This window comes from Saimiri boliviensis, chromosome 1, assembly GCF_048565385.1.
Source record: "Saimiri boliviensis isolate mSaiBol1 chromosome 1, mSaiBol1.pri, whole genome shotgun sequence".
Classification (NCBI taxonomy): Eukaryota; Metazoa; Chordata; class Mammalia; order Primates; family Cebidae; genus Saimiri; species Saimiri boliviensis.
Window position 1 is genome coordinate 213,172,886 of NC_133449.1, and position 27,560 is coordinate 213,200,445.

General features: G+C 36.2%; 1 long non-coding RNA gene across 1 annotated transcript in view; it reads right to left on the reverse strand.

The window, feature by feature from the left end:
• The window catches only part of LOC141580763 (uncharacterized), a 415,102-nt gene that overhangs the window by 171,459 nt on the left and 216,083 nt on the right, over positions 1–27,560 (reverse strand). The window contains exon 4 of the long non-coding RNA XR_012513063.1: positions 14,901–15,021. This is a non-coding gene — a long non-coding RNA (uncharacterized LOC141580763). The remainder of the gene's footprint in view (positions 1–14,900; positions 15,022–27,560) is intronic.

The following is a 27,560-nucleotide window of genomic DNA, read 5'->3' on the forward strand; positions in this document are numbered from 1 at the left end:
AATCAGAACTGAACTGAGAGAAATTAAGATGCGGAAAATCAGACAAAAGATCAACACCACCCTAAGGTAGTTATTTGAAAGAATAAATAAGATAGATTGCTAGCTGGACTAACAAAGGAAAAAAAAAAGAGAGAAGATCCAAATATACACAATCAGAAATGACAAAGGGGACATTACTGCTGACCCCACAGGAATACAAAAAAAAAAAAAAAAAAAGAAAAAGAAAAAAAATCAGAGAATATTATGAACACATGTATGCACACAAACTAGAAAACCTGCAAGAAATGGATAAATTCATGAAAACATACAACTTACCAAACTGAACCAGGAAGAAATTCAAACCCTGAACAGACCAATAATGAGTTCCAAAATTGAATCCCTAATAAAAAGCCTAACAACCAGAAAATTCCCAGAACCAAATGGATTTACACTGAATTCTACCAGACACATAAAGAAGAGCTGGTACCATTTCTATTCAAACTTTTCCAAAAAACTGAAAAGGAGGGACTCCTCCTCAACTCATTCTATGAAGCCAGCATTATTCTGATACTGAAACTTGGCAGAGACACAACAACATACACTTCAGGCCAACATGCATGATGAACACAGAAGCAAAAATCCTCAACTAAATACTAGCAAACCAAATTCAGCAGTACATCAAAAAGCTAACCCACCACCATCAAGTAGGCTTTATCCCTGGAATGCAAGGTTGGTTCAACATACACGAACTAATGTGATTCATCATGTAAACAGAACTCAAAACTAAAACTGCATGATTTCAATAGATGCAGAAAAGGCAGTCAATAAACCTCAGCATCCCTTCATGTTAAAAACTCTCAACAAACCAGGCATTGAAGAAACATATTTAAAAAAAATAAAGGCTATCTATGACAAACTCACAGCTAACATCCTACTGAATGGGCAAAAGCTGGAAGTATTCCCCTTGAGACTAGGACAAAACAAGGATGCCGTCTCTCACCACTCCTATTCATCACATTACAGGAAACCCTCGCCAGACTTAGGCAAGAGAAAGAAATAAAAGTTATCCAGCCGGGCGCGGTGGCTCAAGCCTGTAATCCCAGCACTTTGGGAGGCCGAGGCGGGTGGATCACGAGGTCAAGAGATCGAGACCATCCTGGTCAACATGGTGAAACCCCGTCTCTACTAAAAATACAAAAAATCAGCTGGGCATGGTGGCATATGCCTGTAATCCCAGCTACTCAGGAGGCTGAGGCAGAAGAATTGCCTGAACCCAGGAGGCGGAGGTTGCGGTGAGCCGAGATCGCACCATTGCACTCCAGCCTGGGTAACAAGAGGGAAACTCCGTCTCAAAAAAAAAAAAAAAAAGTTATCCAAATAAAAAGACAGGAAGTCAAACTACCTTTGTTTGCAAATGATATGATTCTATACTGAGAAAATCCCACAGTCTCTGCCCAAAAGCTCCTAAAGCTGAAGAACAACTTCAGCAAAGTTTCAAGATACAAAATCAATGTACAAAAATCAGTAGCATTTCTATTCAGTAATAATGTTTAAGCTGAGTGCTAAATCAAGAATGCCATCCTATTCACAACAGCCACAAAAAATACAATACCTAGGAAATGTAGTTCACCAGGCAAATGAAAGATCTCTACAAGGAGAACTACAAAACACTGTTCAAAGAAGTCAGAGATGACACAAATAAATAGAAAAATATTCCATGCTCTTGTACAGGAAGAATCAATATTACTAAAATGGCCATACTGCCCACAGCAAATGTACAGATTCAATTCTATTGAATACTATCAAACTGCTAATGACCTTTTTCACAGAATTAGAAAAAAACTATTTTAAGCTTCATATAGAACCAATATGCAGAGCCCAAATAGCCAGGACAATCCTAAGCAAAAAGAACTAGTTAAAGGCATCACATTATCTGTCTTCAAACTGTACCACAAGACTACAGTAACTAAAGCAGCATGGTACTGGCACAAAATTAGACACATAAAGCAAAGAACCAGAATAGAGAGTCCAGGAATAAAGCCATACACCTACAACCATCTGATCTTTGACACAACTGACAGAAATTAACAATGAGGAAAGAATTCTCTATTCAATAAACTGCTGGGATAACTGGCTAGCCATATGCAGAAGATTGAAACTGGACCCCTTTCTTATACCATACACAAAAATCAACTCAAGAAAGATTAAAGACAAATATAAAACTGAAAATTATAAATATCTTAGAAGAAAACCTAGGAAATACCCTTCTAGACATAGGTCTTGGCAGAGATTTTATGATGAAGATGCCAAAATCAATTGTAAGAAAAACAAAAATTGACAAGGGGTATCTAATTAAACTAAAGAGCTTTTGAACAGCAAAAGAAACTATCTGCAGAATAAATAGACAACCCATACAACAGGAAAAAATATTTGCACACTATGCTTCTGACAAAGTATACTATCTATAATCTATAAGGTACTTAAATTAACAATCTAAAACAACACCATTAAAAAGTGGGCCAAAACATAAACAGACCCTTTTCAAAAGAAAACATATACACAGCCACAAAGCATTTAAAATATTCTCAACATTTCTAATTGTTAGAGAAATGCAATTTAAAACCACATGAAATACTATCTCACACCATTCAGAATGGCTATTAAAATGTTAAAAAAAAATACAGCAGATGCTGGCAAGGCTGCAGAGAAAAAGGATCACTTACACACTGTTGGTGGGAATGTAAGTTAGTTCAGCCATTAATTTCAAGTTGTTTGGTAATTTCTCAAAGCACTTAAAATAGAACTGCCATTTGGCCCAGCAATCTCATTATTGAGTACATGCCCAAAGGAATATAAATCTTTCTACTATAAAGACGTATGTGCATATATGTTCATCAAAGTACTATTCACAATAGCAAAGGCATGTAATCAACCTAAATGTCTATCAGTGGTAGACTGGATAAAGAAAATGTGGTACATATATACCATAGAATACTACACAGCCATAAAAAAAGAATGAGATCATGTCCTTTGTAGCAACATGTATGGAGCAGGCGTCCATTTTCCTAAATGAACTACACATAACAGAAAACCAAACACCAAATGTTCTCACTTATAAGTCGGAGCTAAACATTCAGTAAACACGGACACAAAAAAGAAAATGAGAGACACAGAGGCTTACTTGCGCAGGGTAGAAGAAAAGTGAGGATCGAAAAACAGCCTATCAGGTACTATGCTAATTACCTAATTGATGAAATCATATGTACACCACCCCCTCAACACACAATTTATCTATAGAACAAACCTGCATGTGTACCCTGAAACTGAAATAAAAGTTCAAAAAAAAGAGTTCTTAGACTTAACACCAGAGACAAAATTCATAAAAGGAAATCTTGATAAACTGGGCTTGATCGAAACGAAAATGTTTGCTCTGCAAAAGACCTTAAAGAGGCTGAAAAGACAAGCTACACTCTGGGAGAAAATACTTGCAAATCACATAACTAACAAAGGGCTAATATCTAGAATGTATAAAGAACTCTTAAAACTCAAGAGTGAAAAAACAAATCATTGAATTAGAAAACAAACAAAAGGGATGGTGTATTTGTCCATGTCACATCAGTTGTTTGAGAAGACTTGAATTTAGACTACAAAAAGGATATGCAGATATAAACTTTACTGCATACTGGAAAGGAAGTGGAAAAAAGAAACAGGCTGAACTTTGGAATTCACACTCATGATGTTATTTAGAACTAAATAATCCAAAATACATAGACGTTGGACTAATAAATTCTGAAGTAAATTATGTGTAGCCCTGAAGATCACAGGCCAACCTCTGTATGTGCAGCTGGAGTCTTCCCTATATGGTATTCCCACTGTCAATCCTAGGAGAAGCCTGAACTGACAACAGAGCCATTCTGGGGGCAGGGGCAGGGGGACTTTCACTGGAGAAGGATAACACTCCTTTCTGTGGCCCTCCTGGGAGGATTTAAACACTCCCAGACTAAGCTAGAGAGTGAGCAGTCCCTTTAGCAACCCTGGGACATGGCTAGACGATGTCCTGGATGTCAGCTATTCTGTGTGGTACTTCCCAACATTACCCCTGCCCACACCCCATGTTCCACAAAGTTTTGTGGGGACGTGTAACCTTGTTTCTACTATGTGGAATTAGGAGAGGACCTCGTTTTCACTTTGGATGAAGTAGCTAAGTGTACAAAGAGAACCTCTGTCCTCCTTACCCAAGAGTCAGAGAGATGGCAAAATCATCTTTGTACATCAACGTAATGACCTCACAAAGGTCTTTACAACAGAGATAAAACAGTACACATTTGGTGCTGGAAAGTTGATGGAACCTATGAGGGAACAGGCCAGTTTCCTGCAATCAGGCTGTTCTGTGCGACTGGACTTCATATCACTTGGGTATTTTTTTTTTTGGAAAAAAAGAAAAAGAAAAAAAAAGAAAGAGAGATAAAAAAAGAAAAAAAATGAAGGAGAGGAAGAAAGAGGAAGAGGAAGAGGGAGAGAGAATAGGAGTGTTGCTTTATTGCTCAGGCTAGTATGCAGTCTAAAAATGGGTATTGAAAACCTCTTTTATACCAATAATTGTGCTTAATAATAGAGACAGGAAAAAATGAGGGAAGAAAATAACAAACAAGCAGCCAACCAATATTTCATTTAAACCTGTAAGTAGGTGTGACGTGGTAATGATAGGAGTGTATATTTTGTGTATTTAAAGTGGAGAGTTCTATAAATGTTTGTTAAGTTTACTTGCTCCAGATCTGAGTTCAAGTCCTGGATATCTTTGTTAATTTTCTGCCTCATTGATCTGTCTAACATCGATGTTGAAGTCTTCCACTATTGTTGTGTGGGAGTCTAAGTCTCTTTATAAGTCTTATGTGTCTGGGTGTTCCTGTATTGGGTGCGTATATATTTATGGTGGTTACCTCTTCTTGTTGCATTGATCCTTTTACCATTATGTAAATACACTTGGGTATTAAGAGGAAACAAGATAATATATGACAGTCATTGGTTGTTGAGACTGGGACATTTGGGTTTTACTAAGTTAAGAGAAAAGATGATTCTCCTCTTTTCAATAACACAATGTCTTTTCATTAGAAGTCTGAAATGGCAGGGTTTTTCTCTGCTGTTCCATTCCTTCGAAACCCTACTCATAATTAGCTTCCCACAACTCCTCCTAGGTTTTTTCCACCATTACTCATCAGCCTGGTCTATTTGTGTTAGCGATTATGCTTTCACAACCTCCATCACTTTCACCAAGTTTAGTACCATCTTTTTAAAGTCTATGTTGTAGATTTTTGGTGAACATAGGTACTTCTCCCTTATTATTATTATGAAATGCTTCCAAGTTCATCTGATATATTCACAGAGGTCCTTAATCTGAGGTATGTGGCTATAAGAGTCTGTGAATAAAATCAAGTAATCCATGAGTTTAGACAGGAAAAGATATTGCATATCTTTAACCTCTCAATGAAATTTAGCATTTTCTTCTAATATTAATATAAGAACTAAGTCACAATGAAATAAATAAAACAGCAGCTACTTTTATATTTTAATTGTTTCAGGTATATCAAAATTCATTTATGCTCATCACTAGTTAAAATTAGATGTGACATTAGATCAAATGTTGGCAAGTAAACACATATAATACAACTTTTAAAAATATAGGCCGGGCGCGGTGGCTCAGCCTGTAATCCCAGCACTTTGGGAGGCCGAGGCGGGTGGATCACAAGGTCGAGAGATCGAGACCATCCTGGTCAACATGGTGAAACCCCGTCTCTACTAAAAATACAAAAAACTAGCTGGGCGTGGTGGCGCGTGCCTGTAATCCCAGCTACTTAGGAGGCTGAGGCAGGAGAATTGCCTGAGCCCAGGAGGCGGAGGTTGTGGTGAGCCGAGATCGCGCCATTGCACTCCAGCCTGGGTAACGAGAGCGAAACTCCGTCTCAAAAAATATATATATATATTTTGGTAGCCCTTTCAATATAATTTTTGTCCTTTGTAACCCTGTATTTTTCATGAAATAATGTGTTCTTACCCATTATTCTGAGAAGGGAGCCATAGACTTAACTAAGCTGTCCAAGGAAATAATTCTACAAAACAGCAAAACAATTCTTGGAATAGCTAAAAGTCTCTACACCATAATAGTGAAAAAATTAAAAGCAACCTAAATGCCCAATAACAGAAGACTGGTGAAATAATGCAATTGCTAAACGTAATGCTGTAGAAGACTATTTAAGGGCATATGTGCAAAGATGATCACGATATATTATGTAAAAGAAAAGGTTGTGCATAATGTGATTTTTTTTTTGTAAATCAAATATGGTAGCATATACACCTACACCTAAAAAAACAGAAAATAGATGTCAAGACACACACAAAGATGCTAAGGTAGTTATTTACAGGATGGTTGGAACTCTGAGTAATCTTTTTGCTTAGCTCAGTTGTAGACATTTTCTATGAACTTGTAATTATTTTTTGCAAGAAAAGTCAAAAAAATTATCTTTAAAAGAAATGAAATCCTAAGAAAGTATTCAAAAAGTTATTTAATCTTAATTATGATCATCTATGCACTCATTCATTCAACAAATACATCTCAGTTTAATAGTCAATATTATAGGAGGAATTAATGCTATCTACAGAATTCACTATCATTAGGGAAAAAGATCTGATTTTCATACCACTGATTTAGCAGCTGAATGAGTAAAAGTTTTGGTTAAACATCATTTATCAACTTTCTAGCCAATGGGACCTACAGTCAATGCTGTCTTTTGCACAAATACCACATAGTCACTCTTTTCAAAAACTGTGTCCCATCAATCAATAATTTTAACTTCAGAAAGTAATGTTTGTTTTGCTAATTTGTATTTTTGTTTTTTTGTGTCTTGTAACAAAGCAAAAATGAATAAATCTTCTCATGCAAGTCCTCCTATTAAAAACAAGCAAAATCTATTACAACTCTCTTCTGAATTTACATTCCCCATGAGAAAAATGTTTTCCTCCATAATTGTGTAATATTTTAAATAAAGTTGAATAATTCTGAGTCATAATGTCACTGGAAAAAATCTTCAGTTATTTTATTTTTATATCTGGATATTAGGAATTTCAAAATGCTCCTGAGATAAATATGCCTATCATACTTACATGTTAACAACATCATATTAGCTGGAAAAAAATGTATTAGGTTTTAAGAATGCTCCTAACTGAAGATTTTGTGACTTTAAAATACAACTCTTCTAAAATTAGACATTCATCTAATATGCAAGATAAAGTAATTGGCCTGATATCATTGGTTGTACTCATAAAAGCACCAGCATTTACATATGAAATGAATGTCATCCCCTCTGAACAGTAACCTTGGGAGACCTCAGACTAGCTTCAGTGACATATTCCTTTGCTCAGAACAATTTTAGGACCTCTCTTTCAGAGCTGTCTTTAGGTTGTTTCATTTTATTCTAAACAAATATCTTTAAATGTTACCAAACTTTGCCCCTCATAGTTGGATTTGTCTCCTCAATAATTAAAAGCAACCTAGGAGATGGAGCCCCGGGGGCACCAGGGAGAAAAAAGTGGACATAACAGTAGATTGGAGGATGTACTGTAACGCTTTATATTAGGGGTAATATTCAACGTTCTCAACGATAGCTAAGGCAGAACACAGGGAAGTCAGAACTTGTGGGATTGGAGCAGGGACCTGGAGGACCTTAACCTAGATCCACCTATTAACTCTACAGCGGCTGGATTATGAGGTATTTGAAATGTTCTAGGTGGTCCCATAGGGGAAACTGTAGCAGTGGGAATGAATGAACACTTTGGCGTTTCTGAGATGTGACATTTACAAACCAATAAAGGAGAATATGGGTTTTTAATATCCACTGAATATTGGTCTTTTCAAAAAGTAAAGCGGCCACTGCTGTTCCTGTGAGGCTCCTGCATTGATTCTGAAGGCACTGCCCAAAAGTCATTTGAAAGGGTCGAGCAACAGCAGCAATATTGGAATTAATGTGCAGGATCCCAGGATAACTATTTTGGAGGACACTATTTAGCGAAATATTTATTCTCTAAACTCATTAGAAACCGGCTCTATTCCTTTTTCATTTTCCTGCACTAGCACCAAACACACTTAGCATATAGTTGCTAAGTAGTTGAGTGAATGGCATGTTTGTTAAACAAAAATAACTTCAAAGTCAAATCTCATACTTAAGACTTTAAAAATTATTTTTATTTTTATATTAGGAAAATAATTCATTTTATTGCAGATAATTCCAAAAATCTCTTGAAGACACGAATTCACCAATATTCCTGACTCAAAAATACTTCGGATTTTTGCCTACTTTCCTCTGGAAAGCAGTCCTTTTCAATGCTCTTTTCATTATTACCTGACTTGAAAAGACACAAGTAGATGTGAATCTGCATTTAACTCCTTTAAGTTCCTATTATTTCTAGCCAAAAAGAACCTTCCTTTATGGTTTTATGGTAGCTCAGACTTAAGGTTTTCCCAAGCTGGGGCTAACATACTTCATTTATCAGGCTGAAGGTGTCTAGTGCTAAGCATTTAATAAGTCATTTACTTCTAACAATGCCTTTACAGTTGAGGAAACTAAGCCACAGAGGAACTAAGCAATTTCCCCATATTATATAGCTAGTAAGTGATGAAGATATGTTTTGAATGCAATTAGATTCCAGAGCTGAGCACCCTTGATTGACACAGTATAATAAGGAGCAAGAGCTTGTTTTCAATCAATAGGTAGAAATTGAAGGTTGTCCTGTATCTAAAAAGTACCTTAGAGCTCCCATTACACTGACTGTCTGTTTATTGAACACATACAATGTTCCAGGTACTATTCTAGGTTCTGGGAAGGCAAATAAGGGACACAATCTCTTTCTGGTTGGCAGACATAGCACCTAGAAACTTACTCTAGTGTTCTAGGGTAACTTTTCCACTACTCCAAGTAGGGAAAAACTGACATCTCCCTGTGTTCAGTTTTAATTCTGGATTCTGAGGAATTGCCATCTTTGATGAATTTCAAAATTCATCCTACTGCTTTCTTTGTTCTGGATTCCCTTGGGGCAGTATTTCATCTCCTTTGACATTCTGTCCTTCTAAGGATAATAACAGAGAAAAGGTGGAGGATAGGGGAGAAGCACATGGACGATTTGGAGTGCAGGTATCATGCAAACATTCCATTAACATGGTCAGCTTTGTCCTGTTACTGCAGGGTTACCTCATAGAAAGCTGCTGTTCAGAGCTGGCGCCCCCAGGCTGTTTTATATACAAATATTATGTTTTAGAAAGCATTTGAAGTCAGACAGTGGCCTTATTTATTATCATAATTAGGAACAATAGTAACAGTAACTGAACTTTGTACCTTTTTACACTGATTAAGTTGTACTTTAAAGCAAGGTTAATAAATAGCCAAAGAGAAGGCTACCAGAGAACTAAAGCTAGAATGATGGTAAACTGTACTAAATGCCCAAAGAAGCTGAGACAGAAACATATTTTTTCAGCATAAAATTATGTAACATGTGTTGAAAGGTTGGTCTGCTGTGTAGGCGGAGTTAGTGACCCCATCCCATCCCTGCTCCGCTAAGATTTCAACATAACTTGAAATCTTTGCTAACAGCAAAATACAGTTATTTCTCCTTTCCTCTGAAAACCAAAACTCCCATATTTAAAGTTATCCTAATGTTCTCAATTACTTATTTTTAAATTTATTTTCTGATTGTATAATATGTGGCCTTATTTTTTTTCTCTGGAACAAAATTCATTATGTATTTTAAATAGAAGGAAACAGACCAAAAATACAGATACATCAAGGAGTAGGAGATTCTGCCCCTTCACCTAAAGATTTGGTCTATGTAAAACTACAACTCCATTTGGAAGAAATCATGTTTTAAGTTGTGCTCAGTCACTTTCACTTTAGTGTGAAGGAGTACCTGAATCTTTTTGAAGAACAGATTTTTAATAGAAGATAGAAAGTAAGATTTGCCATCCTTTTTTGGGAAGCAAATGTTTCCAGCCCTTTCCTTTGTTCTTTTTCCTTATTCTTGGTCCAAGAACAGGACTGCTTTAACTTAACAAACACCAAAGTCTTTCTTTCTCAAAATGAAATGATGAGGTACATCCATCTTCTATCTAGTGAGAGAGAAAGCATACTTATATCTCAAATTTAAAGAGAATCTCTCCTGCACACTTTTACCATACTCAAGAAAAAATAACCAAGTTGACCACCCTATAGTCACATAACCCATGAGAATAAAATGCCAAAGGGTTTTTATCAAAGAGATGACAGAAAACCAGTCCCTTTGGCTCATGAAATGTGTCTGGTTTTTCTTTAAATCTTCACCTCTTCTGTGTTTAAGTCATCAGACCAGTAAGACACGATGCTCAAAGCTTAAAATTTTAAGTCTAAGAAAGATACTGAACATGCAAAATGGATATGACAGCACACAATTGTGCTTTGGGGAAACTATGATGTAATATCCTGAAAAACAAATTTAAGTCATAAAAATGTAGTTTACTGACCCCCGGAGAGAATTGTATCCACAGGTCTGGGAACGATGTCTTGTCAAACACCCTCACTCCACGTCTGAGCCCTTTTGCTCTATGCGGTTTTTCCCTCGGGGATCATTATTGGGCTTCATAATGATTAGTTTGTGTATGAAAAAGGAAAGTTCAGGACTATAATTTCATACATACTTAGAAAAAATCATATAAAGAAAATTCAGTAGCGAGACAAGTAATCTCCTGGAGCCTGCTGTGACCACGAGGATACCTGTGAGAAGGACAGGCTGATAAATGAGTGTGCCCAGCACGCAAGGAGGAGGCGAGCCACGTGGAGGAAAGCTTTGTCTCCCTGCAGCTTAGAGCGCACTGCTTTCCTGGTCTCCACTTCAGAAACAATGTAAGTATCCACAGAGAAGCAGATGGCAGCTATTAAAGCAAATATGTATGACTGTCCAAGTTAGAAATTCACTAACAAAGAGAGGGGCAAAGGGAAGGGGTATATTTCTTTTAATTTTGCAACTATTTACTCATAGATACTGATTAATAACAGCGTAAGTGAGAGGTACACCAAAGCAAAGTGGAGCTGAAAATGAGGTCCAGAGGTAAAACTAGGTTGAGCATGGAGGGGATAGAGAAAAGAGGAGACCCCAGGAGACAGGATGTATGATCAGTCCCTCAGCTCACCTCTGCAAAGGCTGCCTTCTCTACAGATTGCCAAGTCCTCTCACCTGGAGAGATGGCATTGCCTAGAGAAGGGAAAAAAATCTTTCTAAATTCTAGGTCAGGCCAGTGTGGTGATTTATGCCTATAATCACAACACTTTGGGAGGCCAAGGCAGGCGGCTAGCTCAAGCTCAGGAGTTCGACACCAGCCTCAGGAGTTCCACACCAGTACAGTGAGACCCCCATCTCTACAAAAAATTACAAAAATTAGCCAAGTGTGGTGGTGCACACTTGTGGTCCCAGCTACTTGAGAGGCTGAGGTGGGAGGATCACTTGAGTCCAGAAGGTTGAGGCTGCGGTGAGCTGTGATCCTGCCACTGAACTCCAGCCTGGGTGACAAAGCAAGACTCTGTCACATACACATCAAAAATTGTCTAGGTTGGCCCCTCACCTGGAGCCAATTACTTGATGTCCCTGTGCTTCAGTTTTCTCATCTGTGAAGGGGATAGCAATAGGACATGCCTCAGTTTGAAGACATCTACAATAGTGCTTGGCACATAGCAATGGCTCAGTAAATGTTAGCTTTTATTATATTCTTGTCAACAGTCATGTCAACATATGACTTCGCTTTTAAAAAAGAAGTATTAAAAATCTGTCCAACCCCTTGCAGCTGTACTTAAGGTTTAATGAAAAGGAGAGGTGACACCCCCACTTTGCCTTAATCAGGTGAAATAACTTGAGGAGTTTTCTACATTTTTAAAAATTTGTATTCATCTCTGTATTCCTCTACAAACAAAAATAAACCCCTTGGAAAAGCAGCCTGAAAACTGGCATCAGGGTGTTTTTCAGAGTAGACAGCTGAGAAGGGGAGAAGTTGGGAGCCTGTGTTCCACTCAGGACAGAAAATTAAGCAGGAATAACTGGGAAAGAGAAGGCAGTGGAAAAAAAGAAGGGAATGGCAGAAACAAGCAAGCGTGGGTCTCTGGATTTGAACTGGGACAGATGCCTTTAGCCTGATATAGAACAAGTTGCCCTGACCTAGTACCTAACCCTGTGATTCTCGTCTGAAGGATGCAGTGGCCTAACAGCAGGGAGAAAAAGAAACTAATGAAAGTGCTGAACATGTGCACATAAAGGCCAAAAAATACAGGTTCAAGAATCATTTTGTAAGAGTCATATTTGTGGCCTTCTTAATTGAGAATGTCTGTTAAAAGAGGCATATTCATGATTTTCACCTCATCCCTTCAGTCAGAAGCATTACTCTAACAAGCAGTCATCATCATCCCTAGACTGAACTAATACAACAGCCTACCAGCTGCTCTTCTGCATCCCACTGTTACCTGATCATGCTCCCTTCTCTACACAGAGCCTGAGTTATTTTCATAAGATAAAAAGGTATATCACTCCCTGATTAGAATATATCACATTTAGAAGAAACTCAAATTTCTACCATGACCTATAGGACCCTGCATTATCTGACCCTTGCCTTCTTTTTGACCTCATCTTGTATCTCCACTTTTTTATTGTAATGGTGCTACACTGGCCTTGCAATCCCCAGCTGGTTCCTGCCTCAGGGCCTTTGCATTGGCTATTTCTTCCTCACAACTGGTCACAGTGCTCCAGTCCTGGCTCAATATTACTACCTTTTTCAAACTATCCCATCTAAAAAAGACTCCCCTAATAATTATCTGTCACTAACTAAAATTCGTATGTATTATTTGCAAGTTTAGTATCATTTTCCCCTTATTAGAACATACATGAAATCAGGGATCTTATTTACTCAGCACTTAGTATTTTGTGCCTGGCATAAAGTAAGCTCCCATTAGGTAACTGTTGAATAAGTAAATAAATAATAAGCAAACAGAACCCAGATGCAAAAAGAAGAAAAGAAAAATGTGTTTATGAGAATATATTTCAAAAGGGTTGAATGGCTGAAAGGGTATTAGGAAAATTTTTCTCTGTGGTTAGAAATTCAAAAAATGTTAAGCAATAATCTAGATATTCGATTGATTGATGGCTTCTGTCTAGCTTCTTATTCCTGTAATTCAGATCCCAGCCTTCCATTAATGGTTGAAAACCTTTCAGACAATCTACACACAGTTTGGAATAGAAACTTAATGGAGATAACTGTCTAGTTCAAAACTGCAGACTCTGAAAACTAGTCTATCAGAGGAACACTGGGCTATGCTTCCATTCTGCCCTATTAATTCAATTACTAGAAAAGTCACTCTATTGAATGTAACAGAATGAAAATACATGAAAATGAAAAATTATTTCAAAATAACAAAGGACCCAACAAAAATTATCTTTCATAGGAAGAAACCTGTATATAATGCCATATTAAACAATATGTGATTTGAGACTGGAAAGAATGAGGTACTGATTTTGTAAATAAAAAATTTTGGCATGAACATGTCATCTGTTTGGCAATTTGCACACCCATATTTCATAATTAGGTCATGACTCCTTTTCATCATGTGGGACTAAGTCCTCTATCAAGCTCAAAGTAAACCTTGCTTTATAACAATCAAATGCTTTCAGTTTGCATTATGTTCAGTAACTGGTTGTTTCAAATATAACTTTTAAGTAACCAATAATAAAATGCTATATTGAGTATATATTCAAATATTGATGCCATAACAAGTTGCTATCTTTTTACGAATTTTGTAGAATCTGTCATTACAGATACTTCAAGATTTTGCAGTTCCCTTTGTTTGTTTTCCAAGGCTGCAGACAATTTAACAGAATTTCCTAAGACTCATTGGACATACAGATTCCTGAGCCCTGACCATGGAGATTCTGCTCCTGCAGATCCAAGTTGAGGTTCAGGAATCAGTATTTGTTTAAAAGGCTTCCAAAGTCTTAATAAGCCTTGCTAGGGTTAGGAAACAGTGATTTTATTCCAACCTCCAACTCAGTCAAGAATTCCTTCATCCACATTTCTAATGAATTGTGACTCAGAAGCGTGTTGGGCTCTTCCAGAGGAGGGTAATCACATCTCTATCTAGTTTGTTAACCTTTATTGGGAAAGTCTGATTGTCAAAAGCTTTTGTTTATATTAAACTGAAATGGGTCTGCCAGCAACTTCTTTGAATGGGTCTAGGTCTGCCCTCTAGAATAACAAGAATTATTATGTATGAAAGCCTTTCATGTCTTAATATGGCTTTCAGGTTCCCCACAAGTCTTTTCTTCTACAGCTGAACAGCTGGTTTCCACAATTGCTCACAAATCTTTTATCATCCAAGGTATATCTGCATCTTACTCCACTACCCATGCATCTGTTCCCAGGCTTTCCTCTCCACCACTGCCAGAACTAGTTTCCTAAACCAGTTTATGGGCCATTTGGCTCTGCACACCAATGGAGTGGCATGCACCCTACACTGTGGTCCTCAAATGCTGAATGCCAAATGATTCCACAATGTGAAGAAATTGTCACCAGTCCATGGTGAAATGAGAAAAAATAAGAATATGGCTAAGTTTATTCAGTCTAAAAGATTGTATTTTCTATGTCATGTCCTGCTCCAGTCTCTTTTTAAATTTAATTTCTTTAAAAAAAAAAAAAACCAAAAACGAAATTATAGGGGCCAGCTGCGGTGGCTCACGCCTATAATCCCAGTGCTTTGGGAGGCCAAGGTAAGCAAATCACAAGGTCAGAAGTTCGAGACCAGCCTGGCCAACATGGTGAAACCCTGTCTCTACTAAAATATAAAAAATTAGCCAGATATGGTGGCACATACCTGTAATCCCAGCAACTCGGGAGGCTGAAGCAGGATAAGTGCTTGAACCTGGGAGGCAGAGGTTGCAGTGAGCTGAGAGTGTGCCATTGCACTCCAACTGGGTGACAGGGTGAGACTCCATCTCAAAAAAAAAAAAAAAAAGAAAAGAAAAGAAAAAAGAAAAGAAAAGCCTATAAGGATAAAAGAAAGTTTGCTAGTTTGTTTGTCATAATAAAACATCAGCAATCCTATGTTGATGAGCTTCTATTTCTTTTAGAATTGTATTCATCCTTGAAGACCAAAATCTGGGAACAAGTGCCCTAGTTGTGTTTCCTTCGCTGATATACCGATCTTCTCTAATTTCACCTCTGCCTCTTGAACACCCATCATGTCATAAGATACTAGGGCTCACAAATTATTAGAATCTTAAATCATGAAAATCACCTGTTTTTTTTTTAAATGCAGATTCCCAGGGTCTATCATCAGAAATTATGGTTCAGTAGGTCTAATATGAGTCTCAGTATCTGTATTTTTAAAAGCTCCTCAAATGATTTCAATGATTATTCAGGTTTAGAAAGTACTTTCCTGATGTGCATTTACTCAGTGTATCTCTTCTATGTATGTATAACAGTATCAGGGAACAGGGTTAAAAGAGCAGGAGTCTAGTCAGGTGTATTAAAGCAGCCAGGGAGATCTCAATCTATAAATGTTTAGCATGCTCTTTCTTTTAGGTATGAGCACATCTGCAATTCTTATCCTCTGCCCCTCTTTTTCTCTTCTTGGGCCAGTGTCCTTTGCTTTAGGTTTAGACATGCTTGATCACCCTGCTCAACTCTACTTTTCCTCTTTCTTCCTAAAACAATAATTAATCCAATAAATTGACTCCAACACCCTTGAGTTTCATCAATATTTCTGTTAAAAAAGTAGTACCCAGAACTGGACATAATACTAATACATAATAATCCTTCATCTGGATGCAACCATCTATTAATATAGCTCAAGATCGCTTTCACTTTTAAAGAAGCAACATCACACTGACGTTATTTTGATGTTTGGACCAATCCAATGATCTGGCTTTACCTGAATTCCAACAAGCAGATCTACTTCTTCCAATCCCACTGTTATTTAAAAATACGACTTCACATTATACATTTCTTCAAGTTATGCAACCTCAAGTTACAAATTATATCAGATTGATTTTGGTATCTTCTCGAGAGATCATAATCATTTTGAATATTGCCAATCAACACATTGAATCTCTTCTCCAAAGACTATCTTATGTAATGGATCATATGTAAATTTGATAAATATAACATCAGTGTTGCCATTCAAATAATTGATAACATATTTTTGAGCAAGTTAAAACAAAAGGATTATTTCCTAAAGATTTCCCTCCCAGTACCTTGTTTATTCAGCTATGAAATCACCTACCTAGAGTCTCATCCATATCACATTTTAAATCTCTACAGTTGCCATCAGGATATAATACAAATGGTCACAATCATAGTAAATCTACATTAATTTACATTAAAAGATAATTTGAAGCACGTTTTTTTTCAAATACATCATTTAAAATGCACTTTACTGCATCACATTCCACAGACCTCTAAGAATGTTACCAAAAATAAAAAAATAAAAAATTTTAAAAAAAGGAGAAAGGAATAATGGTAGTTTGACCTATGCTTAGTCTATATTGACAATAAAAATTTTTTCCATAAGCTCTCAGATTTTCTGATTAAACACATGTACTACTTTTTATTTACTAGAAATCAACAGTTAGATTACTAGTTAGTAATTTTCAGAATCTACTGTTTACCTCCTATAAGAGTTACAGTAGGCTACAATGTGCTATGTTAATAAACAACCCTAAAAATCCCAGTGGCTTATGACAAACATGTATTTCTCATTGTGATGTGTTTCCATTGTGCATTGGCTGCTGCTCTAATTGATGCCACATTTATTCCAGAGCCCAGGCGGAAGAAGCAGCCCCTATATGGAATATGTCACTGGTCTTGTGGCAGGGGAAGAAGAGAGATGGCAGAAATATAGTGGTTCTTAAGGGCTTTGTTTGGAAGTAGGTCTTACTTGGAATGCTACTCCTCACATTCCATTGGCTGCAGCAAGACACATGGCCAAGTCTGACATTGATGGAGTAGAAAGTATAATCTTCCTGCACAAAGAAGCTCCACTAAAAGACGCCTGCAGAAAAAAGTAGCGAATACTTTAAGCAGTTAATGCAATCTATCACATTCTTCCTTTTGAAAATTGGGGTCATATGTACCTTTCTCCATTCTTTTGAATTTTCCCTCTGTTCTACAAAATTTCTCAAAAGGATATGACAGTTTTATGTTCATCCTAATGAGATTGTTTATTCCTAAAATGTGATTTGTCTGGGCCTAGGGATTTGAATTCATCTAAAATATTTAAGTTATTGTTAACCTTCTCTTATCATGGCTGTAAAGACATCTTAATGCATTAATTTTTCCATGTTGTCAACTTAACAATCATTATTCTTGGTATAGACAGAGGAAAAGCAGAAGTACAATGTTTTCTTTTAACATGATACCATCATTCTCAAGCATTGGACCTATAATTTTCATCTATCTATTGTTCTGAAAATAGCTATAAAAACTGCTGCTGCTGTCTCTAGTGGTTTTTGTGAGCCTCAGCTAATCCTTGGCCTTAACTCTCTTGAAATTCTCATTCTATTCCCTTATGTTCTCCTTAGTTACATGTTTTCTCATCTATAATTTACCTCAAGGCCCTCCAGTCTTATCAGACAACATGTAGCAAAAATATGCTGGGTTCTTTACCAACTTTCTTATTTTTTTTGTCCCACTGAAAATATTTTAAATTACATATTCAGAATTTCATAATTCAGCTGTTCTCATCACCATTAAATTATATTCATTTTTGACTCTTCTTAAAATCTCTTTATTTTTAAAAAAATTCCATCAGCTATTATTTGATGCTCCATCTTTATTATATCCACAGTTTATTTTCTAACGACATAATTATGGGAGGCAATGTGGCAGAAAGGCTAAAAGCTCAGTCTCTGGAGATGCAATTTGAATCTTGGCTATTTTACTTGTGAACCTTTTAGACAAGTCATTTATCATCTTTTTACTCATCTGTAAAATGGGGACAATTACAGCACTTTCTTTTTACTGTTATTGTTAGGATTGAATGAATTAATTTATGTAAAGTACTTAGAACAGTGCCTGGAATATAAGTAGCCTCAAAAGTCTGTTAATATTGGGACATATAGTCAAAACCACCTCAGGCCATAGTTTTTCTGCTTATGCTGAGATACAGAGGGTACAATTTCTTACAGTCTTGTAGAGTACCATTCCTCTTTGCCAAGAATCATTTCCTTTAGCACTTGCTAAAAGTACTCAGCAAACTGGGAGGCAGCATCCCACAGCACAAAGATGGGAAAGGAGTTCCAGTTCAACATGGTGAGCTCCATGGAATATTGTGCAGCCATAAAAATGAATGAAATCATGTCCTTTGTAACAACATGGTTGCAGCTGGAGGCGATTATCCTAAGCAAATTAGGAACAGAAAACCAAATACCGCACGTTGTCATTTATAAGTGGGAGCTCACTGTTGGGTAATCGTTGACATAAAGATGGAAACAATAGACACTGGGGACTACTATAGGAGAGAGGAAGGAAGGGACAGGGTTGAAAAACTATTAGGTACCATGCTCAGTACCTGGGTGACAGGATCATCTGTACCCCAAACCTCGGCATCATGCAATATACTCAGGTAATAAACATTCACATGTAACCCCCGAATCTAAAAAAAAGGTTGCAATTATTTAAAAATTAAGAATTCAAAAAGTAAACTTATGAAGGATTACACTGCCAAAAATAAATCTTAAAAGACAGTGAGCTGAGGACACAGGTTGCTGCAAAAAGACGATAAAGAAAGTTAAAGAGGAATGAGGCCTTAATAGCAAAAAGAAGAGAGATGAATCAACAAATACCAAGGGACAGAATGCAGATAGAATCCTGTGGACATGTGTAATGGAGTATGGGAGGCTGCAGCAGAGACAGCAGAAGGGGCCACAGCAAAGAGAGCACCTAATTCTCCAGTGGGAACTCTGGGGAAGGTTCATGGCACAGAGTGAGCAGGCAGAGTGGAGGACAGTGAAGACAGGGTGTCATTGAATGTCCTTCAGTAAAGAACGTACACTTTCTGACCCCCCTCCCCAACCCAACCACACTCAGCACACCCCAGGACTTCTGATGCAGAATAAAAGGAAGCCCAGCATTCACTTTGCAGGATAAAACCAGCACAGGCGCCTAAAGATACTGAGTGAGTTGCCTGAAAAAAGTACAGGCTACCAGTGAGAGCCCTGGTTCCCCAGCCCACCCTGGCCACCCCTCAATCGCCCAATGCAAACCCTGCATACTAAGCCCTTCCTGCTTACAAGAATCTTCCGTTCAGGGCAGAGCAACCTGAAGAAAGAAAGTGCTTGTCATGCAGCCAAGAAAACCAATACCCCCAACTTGGAATAATCAATCTAAACATTTATTCTAAAACCAGAACTGATAAGCAAGGACTACCAGACATATGAGAAACACCAGTGGCATTAGAGATAAAGATAAAGATAAAAACAAGAGCAGTTGACCCAGGAGAATACAGTAGACATGGAAGAACAGGAAAAACTTCTAAAAAAATTCTAACTTGACTCTTTATGAGTTTTAAAATAATGTTGTAACCTTATAAACAAACACATGAATCTATAAAAATGTGACAGAGCACAATAAAAACTAGGTGTTAACAGTTTTTTTTTCCAATGCAAAAATCAAAAATTTATAGAAAAGCAGTGAAATAAAAAGTGTCTTAGAATGTGTAATGGAAACACAAAAAAGATGAAACAGATGACAGAGAAGATAAGCGTCATAAAGTATCAATCTACAAAGTTCAATGCTCTAACAGTTGGGGTTCCAGAAAGCAAACAGAGAAAATAGAGGAAAGTAAATTACTTTTTTTGAAACAAGGAAGAAAATATCTCAAAGCTGAAGGAAGACAGAAGCTATCAAACTGAAAAGGCCACTGAATATTTGCTCAGCAGGATGAATTTAAAGGAACTGATATTTAGACATATATTGATGAATAAAGACAAAAGACCACCGGAGCAATGTTATCAGTGCTCTGAGCGGAAAGTATTTTGAACCAGGAAGTATATCCCCGCCAAATAACAATCAAATGTGAGGACAAGCAAAACATTTTCAGGAACAAAGAAAAATGACCATTATCCACCTAGCCCTGCTCACCAAATCCTCTCTGATTAAATTACTTGCAAACATACTTCAACAAAGTAAAGGTGAAAACCAAGAAAGATGAAGATGTGGGATATAGGAAACTGTGGAACAAATCCAAAAAGAAAATAAAAAGAAATCCTGGCGTAATGATTCATAGCAGACATAGAAGCAACATCCAAAGTAAAACAGAAAATCAGCAGGCTCTGAGAAGATTGTTGATAAAACATACTGTGTCTTTAACTGAGAAAATGAGCACAAATCTGAAACATTTCAGCGACAGAGTGAAGAAACTATGTTTCCTCATTCAACAAGAAAAAGAAATGGCAATTAAAACCTACAATTAAAATTTAGTATGCAAAAACATAAATTCTAAATACGAAACAATCAAAATGTGATATACCTTTAAAAAAGTATAATAAAAGCTAATTTGTTTGACTTTGATGATAAAAACACTATTTATCAGTGTTATAACATTAAACCCATGAAGAGAAAGTATAATCTAGCACCTTATTCAACTCCACAGTACTTAATACTTATACAGTTTTGGGGGTAAAAAACAAACTTCACAGGCTTTAAAAATAAATTATAGAAAAATTAATAACATTTTCAGAACAAAATGTTAAATGTGAAATAAAAGGTATAGCTGATGGATATTAAAGCAGGGAGGGAAAGATACAGGTTTTATTATTACCATCTTACACAATATTCACTCAACAGATATACCTACAGTTGAGGAAACAAGAAATCGGATATACAGTTATCACAGACACAGAAAAAGTCACAACCAAAAACAAAGAAAAACTAAAATTAATAATATAATATCAAACATTGGGAGAAAGAATGGGAAAAAAGTTGAGTAGTGTTTCAATAGGTTAAATCCACCACATTTAGAGAAGAAAATTATCAATCACATTTAAAGTTGACTAATCAAGAAATAACAATATAAACATATTATCAGATTTATGGAAAGATCTATTCGAAAAAATAAAAAATAATTTTAACTCAGAAGAATGGGATTTGCAAAAAGGACAGAAAAGTATATTTTACTACTAAATATTTTTATAGATAATCTTTCTATAATCTTCCTATAATCTAATATTTCTACAGATGCTTTTGTATTTAGTGTCTCAATCTCTCTTCAGGAGAGCACCATTTTGTGTAATATAAAGGCTTAGACCTATACAGACAGCAAGTAATTAATGATGTAACAAAATAATAGGACCTATAGCCAGGCACTGTGGGAGAATATGGTAGTCACAGGTGGGATCATTGCTCACTGACCAAAGGTGATGCCATCCCTTGGGTAATTGCAAAGGCATGTGAAGTCCCCTCCACAGAATCCTAGGCAAATATTTATTTTCAGCTTAACTAAGCTGCTAAGCTTCCCACAGCTAAGTGGAGATGGAACTGCTCACAGGTAGTCATTCTACCATCACTGCAGTCAGTTTTTAGTATGCTCTGAAAGTTCTATTCTTGCACTAGGACTCGAAGAGCTAAAACACAACACTTAGGTAGTTGTTTTTAAGTTCAGTAGTCAGGTACTGAATTATTTACTGCAACAAAAATTACTGAGTGCCCACTTTGTGCAAGGCACTAGGGGAAATACAAGGATTAACAAGTCACAGTCCTTTTCTCAGGGAGCCTACAAACCATTGAGCAAGAGAGACTTGTTCATGCTACTGAAAGACTCGGGTAAACAATGGAATTAAGGCAGAAAACATGAAGTTCCTTGAAACTAATGAGAACAAAGAGACAATGTATCAGAATCTCTGCTGTACAACTAAAGCAGTGTTAAGAGGAAAATTTATAGCATTAAATGCCCACATCAAAAAGCTAAAAAGGTCTCAAGTTAACAACCTAACATCACAACTAAAAGAACTAGAGAACCAAGAGAAAACAAACCCCGAAGCTGTAGAAGACAAGAAATACCAAGATAAGAGATGAACTAAAGGAGAACTGAACGAGACACGAAGAACCCTTCAAATTAACAAATCAGGAGCTTTTTTGTTTTTTTAAATTAGTAAAATAGACCTCTAGCTAGACTAAAAGAAGAAAAGAGAGAAGAATCAAATAAACACAACCAGAAATGATAAACGATAAGGGAGATATCACCACTGATCTCACAGAAATACAAACAACTATCAATAAACAACTCTATACACATAAACTAGATAAAATGGATAAATTCCTGGACACATACACCTTCCTGAGACTGAAACAGGAAGAAATTGAATCCCTGAACAGGCCAATAACAAGTTCTGAAATCGAGGCAGTAATAAATCTCCTACCAACCAAATGAAACCCAGGACCAGAGAGATTCACAGCTGAATTCTACTGGATATACAAATAAGTGCTGGTACCATTTCTACTGAAACTATTCCAAATAACTGAAAAAAAAAGAGGACTCCTCCCTAACTCAATTCTATGAAGTCAGCACCATCCTGATAACAAAACATGGCAGAGATACAACAAAAAAAAAGAAAGCTTCAGGCCAATATCCTTGATGAACATCAGTGCAAAAATCCTCAACAAATTACTGGCAAACCAAATGTAGCAGCGCATCAAAAAGCTTATCAACCATGATCAAGTAGGATTCATCCTCAGATGCAAGATTGGTTCAACAAACACAATCAATAAATGTGACTCACAGAGCTAAAGACAAAAACCACATAATTATCTCAATAGATACAGAAAAAGCTTTTTATAAAATTCAGTATCTCTTCATGTTAAAAACTCTCAATAAATTAGGTACTGAAGGAATATACCTCAAAATAATAAGAGCCATATATGACAAACCCACAGCCAATATCATACTGAATGTTCAAAAGCTGGAAGCATTCCCCTTGAAAACTGACACAAGACAAGGATGCCCTCTTTCATCACTCCTATTCAACATAGTATTGGAAGTTCTGGCCAGGCAATCAAACAAGAGAAAGAAATAAGGGGTATTCATATAGGAAGAGAGGAAGTCAAATTATCTTTGTTTGCAGACCACATGATCCTATATCTAGAAAACTCAATTGTCTTCAGCCCAAAACTTAAGCTGATAAACAACTTCAAACTCTCAAAATATAAAATCAATGTGCAAATATCACTAACATTCCTTTATACTAACAGGCAAGCAGAAAGCCAAATCATAAATAAACTTCCATTCACAATTGCTACAAAAAGAATAAAATACCTATGAATACAGCTAACATGGTAAGTTAAGGACCTTTTCAAGCATAACTATAAACCACTGGTCAAAGAAATCAGAGAGGACATAAACAAATGAAGAAACATTCCATGCTCATGAATAGGAAGAATTAGTATGTTGAAAATGGCCATCCTGCTTCAAGTAATTTATATATTCAATTCAATTCCCTTTAAACTACCATTAGCATTCTTCACAGAACTATAAAAAAAAGCCATTTTAAAATTCATATGGAACCAAAAAAGAGCCCAAAAGCCAAGAAAATCCCAAGCAAAAAGAACAAATCTGGAAGAATCACGCTACCCAACTTCAAACTATACCACGAGGGTGCAGTAACCAAACAGCATGGCATTGGTACAAGAACAGACACATAGACCAATGAAACTGAATAGAGAATTCAGAAATAACAACACACTCCTACAACCTTGTGATCTTCAACAAGCCTGACAAAAACAAGCAATGGAGAAAGGACTCCCTATTTAATAAATGGTGCTGGGAGTGCTGGCTAGCCATATGAAGAAAATTGAAACAGGACCCTTTCTTTATGCCACATACAAAAATTAACTCAAATGAATTAAAGACTTCAATATCACACTCAAAACTATAAAAACCCTTGAAGAAAATCTAGGTAATACCAGTTAGGATACAGGCATGGGCAAAAATTTCATGAGAAAACCACCAAAAGCAATTGCAACAAAAGCAAAAATTGACAAATGAGAAATGACCAAACTAAAGAGCTTCTGCACAGCAAAATAAACTATCTCCCGAAAGAACAACTTACAGAGTGGAAGAAAACTTCTGCAATGTATTCATCTGACAAAGGTCTAATATCCAGAGTCGATAAGAAACTTAAACACATTTACAAGAAAAAATAACTCTATTAAAAAGTGTGCAAAGGACATGAACAGACAATTCTCAAAAGAAGACACAAATGTGGCTAATAAACATATGGAAAAAAGCTCAAATCACTGATAGGGAAATACAAATCAAAACCACAATGAGATACCATCTCACACCAGTCAGAATGGCAATTATTAAAAAGTCAAAAAACAATAGATGCTGGTAAGGTTGCGAAGAAAAAGGAATGCTTTTACATTGTTGGCAGAAGTGTAAGTTCGTTCAGCTATTGTGGAAGACTGTGTGGTGATTCCTCAAAAACCTAGAGGCAGAAATACCATGTGACCTAGCAATCCCATTACTGGGATAAATCCAAAAGAATATAAATCATTCTTTTACAAAGATACATGGATCGTACCTTCACTGCAGCACTATTCCCAATAGCGAAGGCATGGAATCAACCTAAATGCCCATCAATGACAGACTGGATAAAGAAAATGTGGTACATATATACCATGCAATGCTATGCAACCATAAAAAAGAATGAGATCATTCCTTTGCAGGGACATGAATGGAGTTGGAAGCCATTATCCTCAGCAAACTAACGCAAGAAGAGAAAACCAAACACCACATGTTCTCACTTATAAGTGGGAGCTGAATGATGAGAACACATGGATACATGTGCAGGAACAACACACACTAGGGCCTGCTGGGTGGTGTTGGGAGAGCATCAGGAAGAATAGCTAATGGATGCTGGGCTTAATACCTAGGTGATGGGATGATCTGTGCAGCAAACCACCATGGCACATGTTTATCTGTATAATAAAACTTCACATCCTGCATATGTAGCCCTGAACATAAAGTTGAAGAAAAAAGAAGAAAGAGTTGTATGTAGTTAATTTTAATACCAGACTGAATAAGTAAACTGGAACATAAAGAAGTAAGACAGTGCTTCCAACTTAGGTAGAGATCAGAAAAGACTAAATGAGGAGGTTCAAAAATGAGCTGGGATCCTGGGCCTTGAGTCAACAGGATGTCTGCAATGCTGTGATGTAGGTGTGATTTAGGACTTAATCTGAGAGCATTATTGACTGGGCTGTACCTACTCTGGCCAAAGACAATGTCAGTATGTATAGTTTGGGATGGCCCTGAATTTCTGTGATTAAATGCTACCTCCATTCTAAATGCCTCACTTACCCATATGCATTTTTCTTTGGAAAATATGAATCGGTAAAGTATAAATATAGCAGTGTACAGAAGTCTATATTGTGGTATAAGCAAACCAAAACTAATTCATAACTCCAGCTAAATCAAAAATTCTGGGTTGCTTATATTTTTAATAGCATATTTATATGTTCATGTCCATGTGCCTACATTCTACCCTCAAATCCAGAAGATTAAAGAACCAGAGAATGTTAAAATTGGAAGGGACTTTGACAATCATTCAAGGTATCCCATTGTATCATTTTACAGATGAAGAAACTAGGCCAAAAGAAGGTAAATATGACTTCCCAAAATTACACAACCACAAAGAGCAAACTCTGGACTTAAACCAAGTTTTTGAATGCAGGTCCCAAAGCTCTTTCTTCTGGATAATACTATGCTGAAAGAAATATGAGAAAAAAAATATCAAAGATAATAACAAAAGAAGTAATGCTTCACAATAACTTGTTATTGGCAATAGATCTAGAATTATTAGTGTTTCTGAAAAAAAATTCTAAATAGCTTTTAAGGGATCTCTTTTTCTTAAGATCTTTTCTATTCGGACAAAATATATTGGCTCACAAAATACAAAATATTTCTCTTCTATTTTAATTATTACATTATTTAAACTTTTAAATAATCTTTTAAATAATTTTTTAATCTGTCAAATAAAGTAGCCAGGAAAATGGTAAATAGCAAATTATATACCAATGTATAATTTTTGTTCCATCAAAGCAAACATAGGAAATATTTTTAAAAATATGTACTATCTTGCTTTTACTTGACATTGCACATTCAGAAACATTGTATTATTAAAGTAGACTGTACTATAAACAGTGTTGCAATAAATACCTACCAAAAGTAAAATAATTTTTAAAATTAGAAATGGAAAAAAGTAGACTGTTGTGTTTGCTTATGAGTTCTTCATCATCTCTCACAGTATCTGGCTTATAGGATATCCCTAATACATATTTGTTGAATAAATAAATGAATTAATACTATATTTTAACGGCATTCTGCATCAACTGTTGTATATTACACATTATATCCAATATTTATATGGCAAATCTGACATACAATATCATTATTTGGATGGATAGAAACTTTTACCTACACTTGATTTAAAATCAATACATCTTTCCTCAAAGTGGATTCCATGATTAAAGGTATTTCTTTACACCCACCATGTACTGTAATTAAATCCTGGCTGATAGCAAAAATCTGTTCAGAATAGAATATTTCTTTTCCCCTTTTCTTTACCCCAACTCATGGGAGGGTTCTAAAGGGGAAACATGTCTTACTCCAGACCCTACTTCCAAGACCGAATAAAGACTTCTCTACCAGCCAAGGATCTCATGTTTAAAACACCAAATGCCTTCCCAACAATGCTCTGCAGACATCAAACGGGTTAACTGGCAGAAAACCCAGGAATTCTGGAAGCAAATTCTAACCCAGAGGGATATTCGCAGGGACCTAAAACATGGAAGTACACAACAGGAAGAGAAAAGAGACAGAAACTTACAGTGTTTCCAGATAAATATTAAGCCCTCACTGAAGAAGTGAAAGAAACATACTCAATATGAAAGGCATTAGGCATTTTAAAATCATGAGTATTTTATTTAACTGTTATGCATAAGTATTTAATATAGCTCTTATTGTCCTCATCCATTTTATAGAAATGAGAAAAATGCTGTGTTTTGAAAACCGGTGCCACTGAGGCTTTTCAGTTGATTAAAAAGTAATAAACGAAACAACTACTTCTAATCTTCCTTGGTATGTTTGTATAACAAAACTGATGTTATAATAACCTCTAACTCATCTATTTTAATGTCTGCATATTTATGCATCTAACTAGGAATAAAATATTACAAGTTTGGCCATTTTTTCCAGTTATTTGTATATAAAGTACACTTAAAGTATAAAATGGTATTTCTCCTAGTTCCCCTAATGAATAACCATAAAACAAATATTGTGAAAAATGAAAATTAAAACACAGAAGCAAAAGTTAAGAAGCTGTGTTCTTCCTAAATCTGTTCCTATTCCTGAGTTACTGTGATGCCCCATCTGTCTGCACCTCAGTTGTCTCCTTCTGAGAAGCAAAGACCTGAGTTACAGCCATGCAATGGAGAGAAAAAATGGCCAACGGTGGTTTGCAAATTTTGCTAGCCTTTT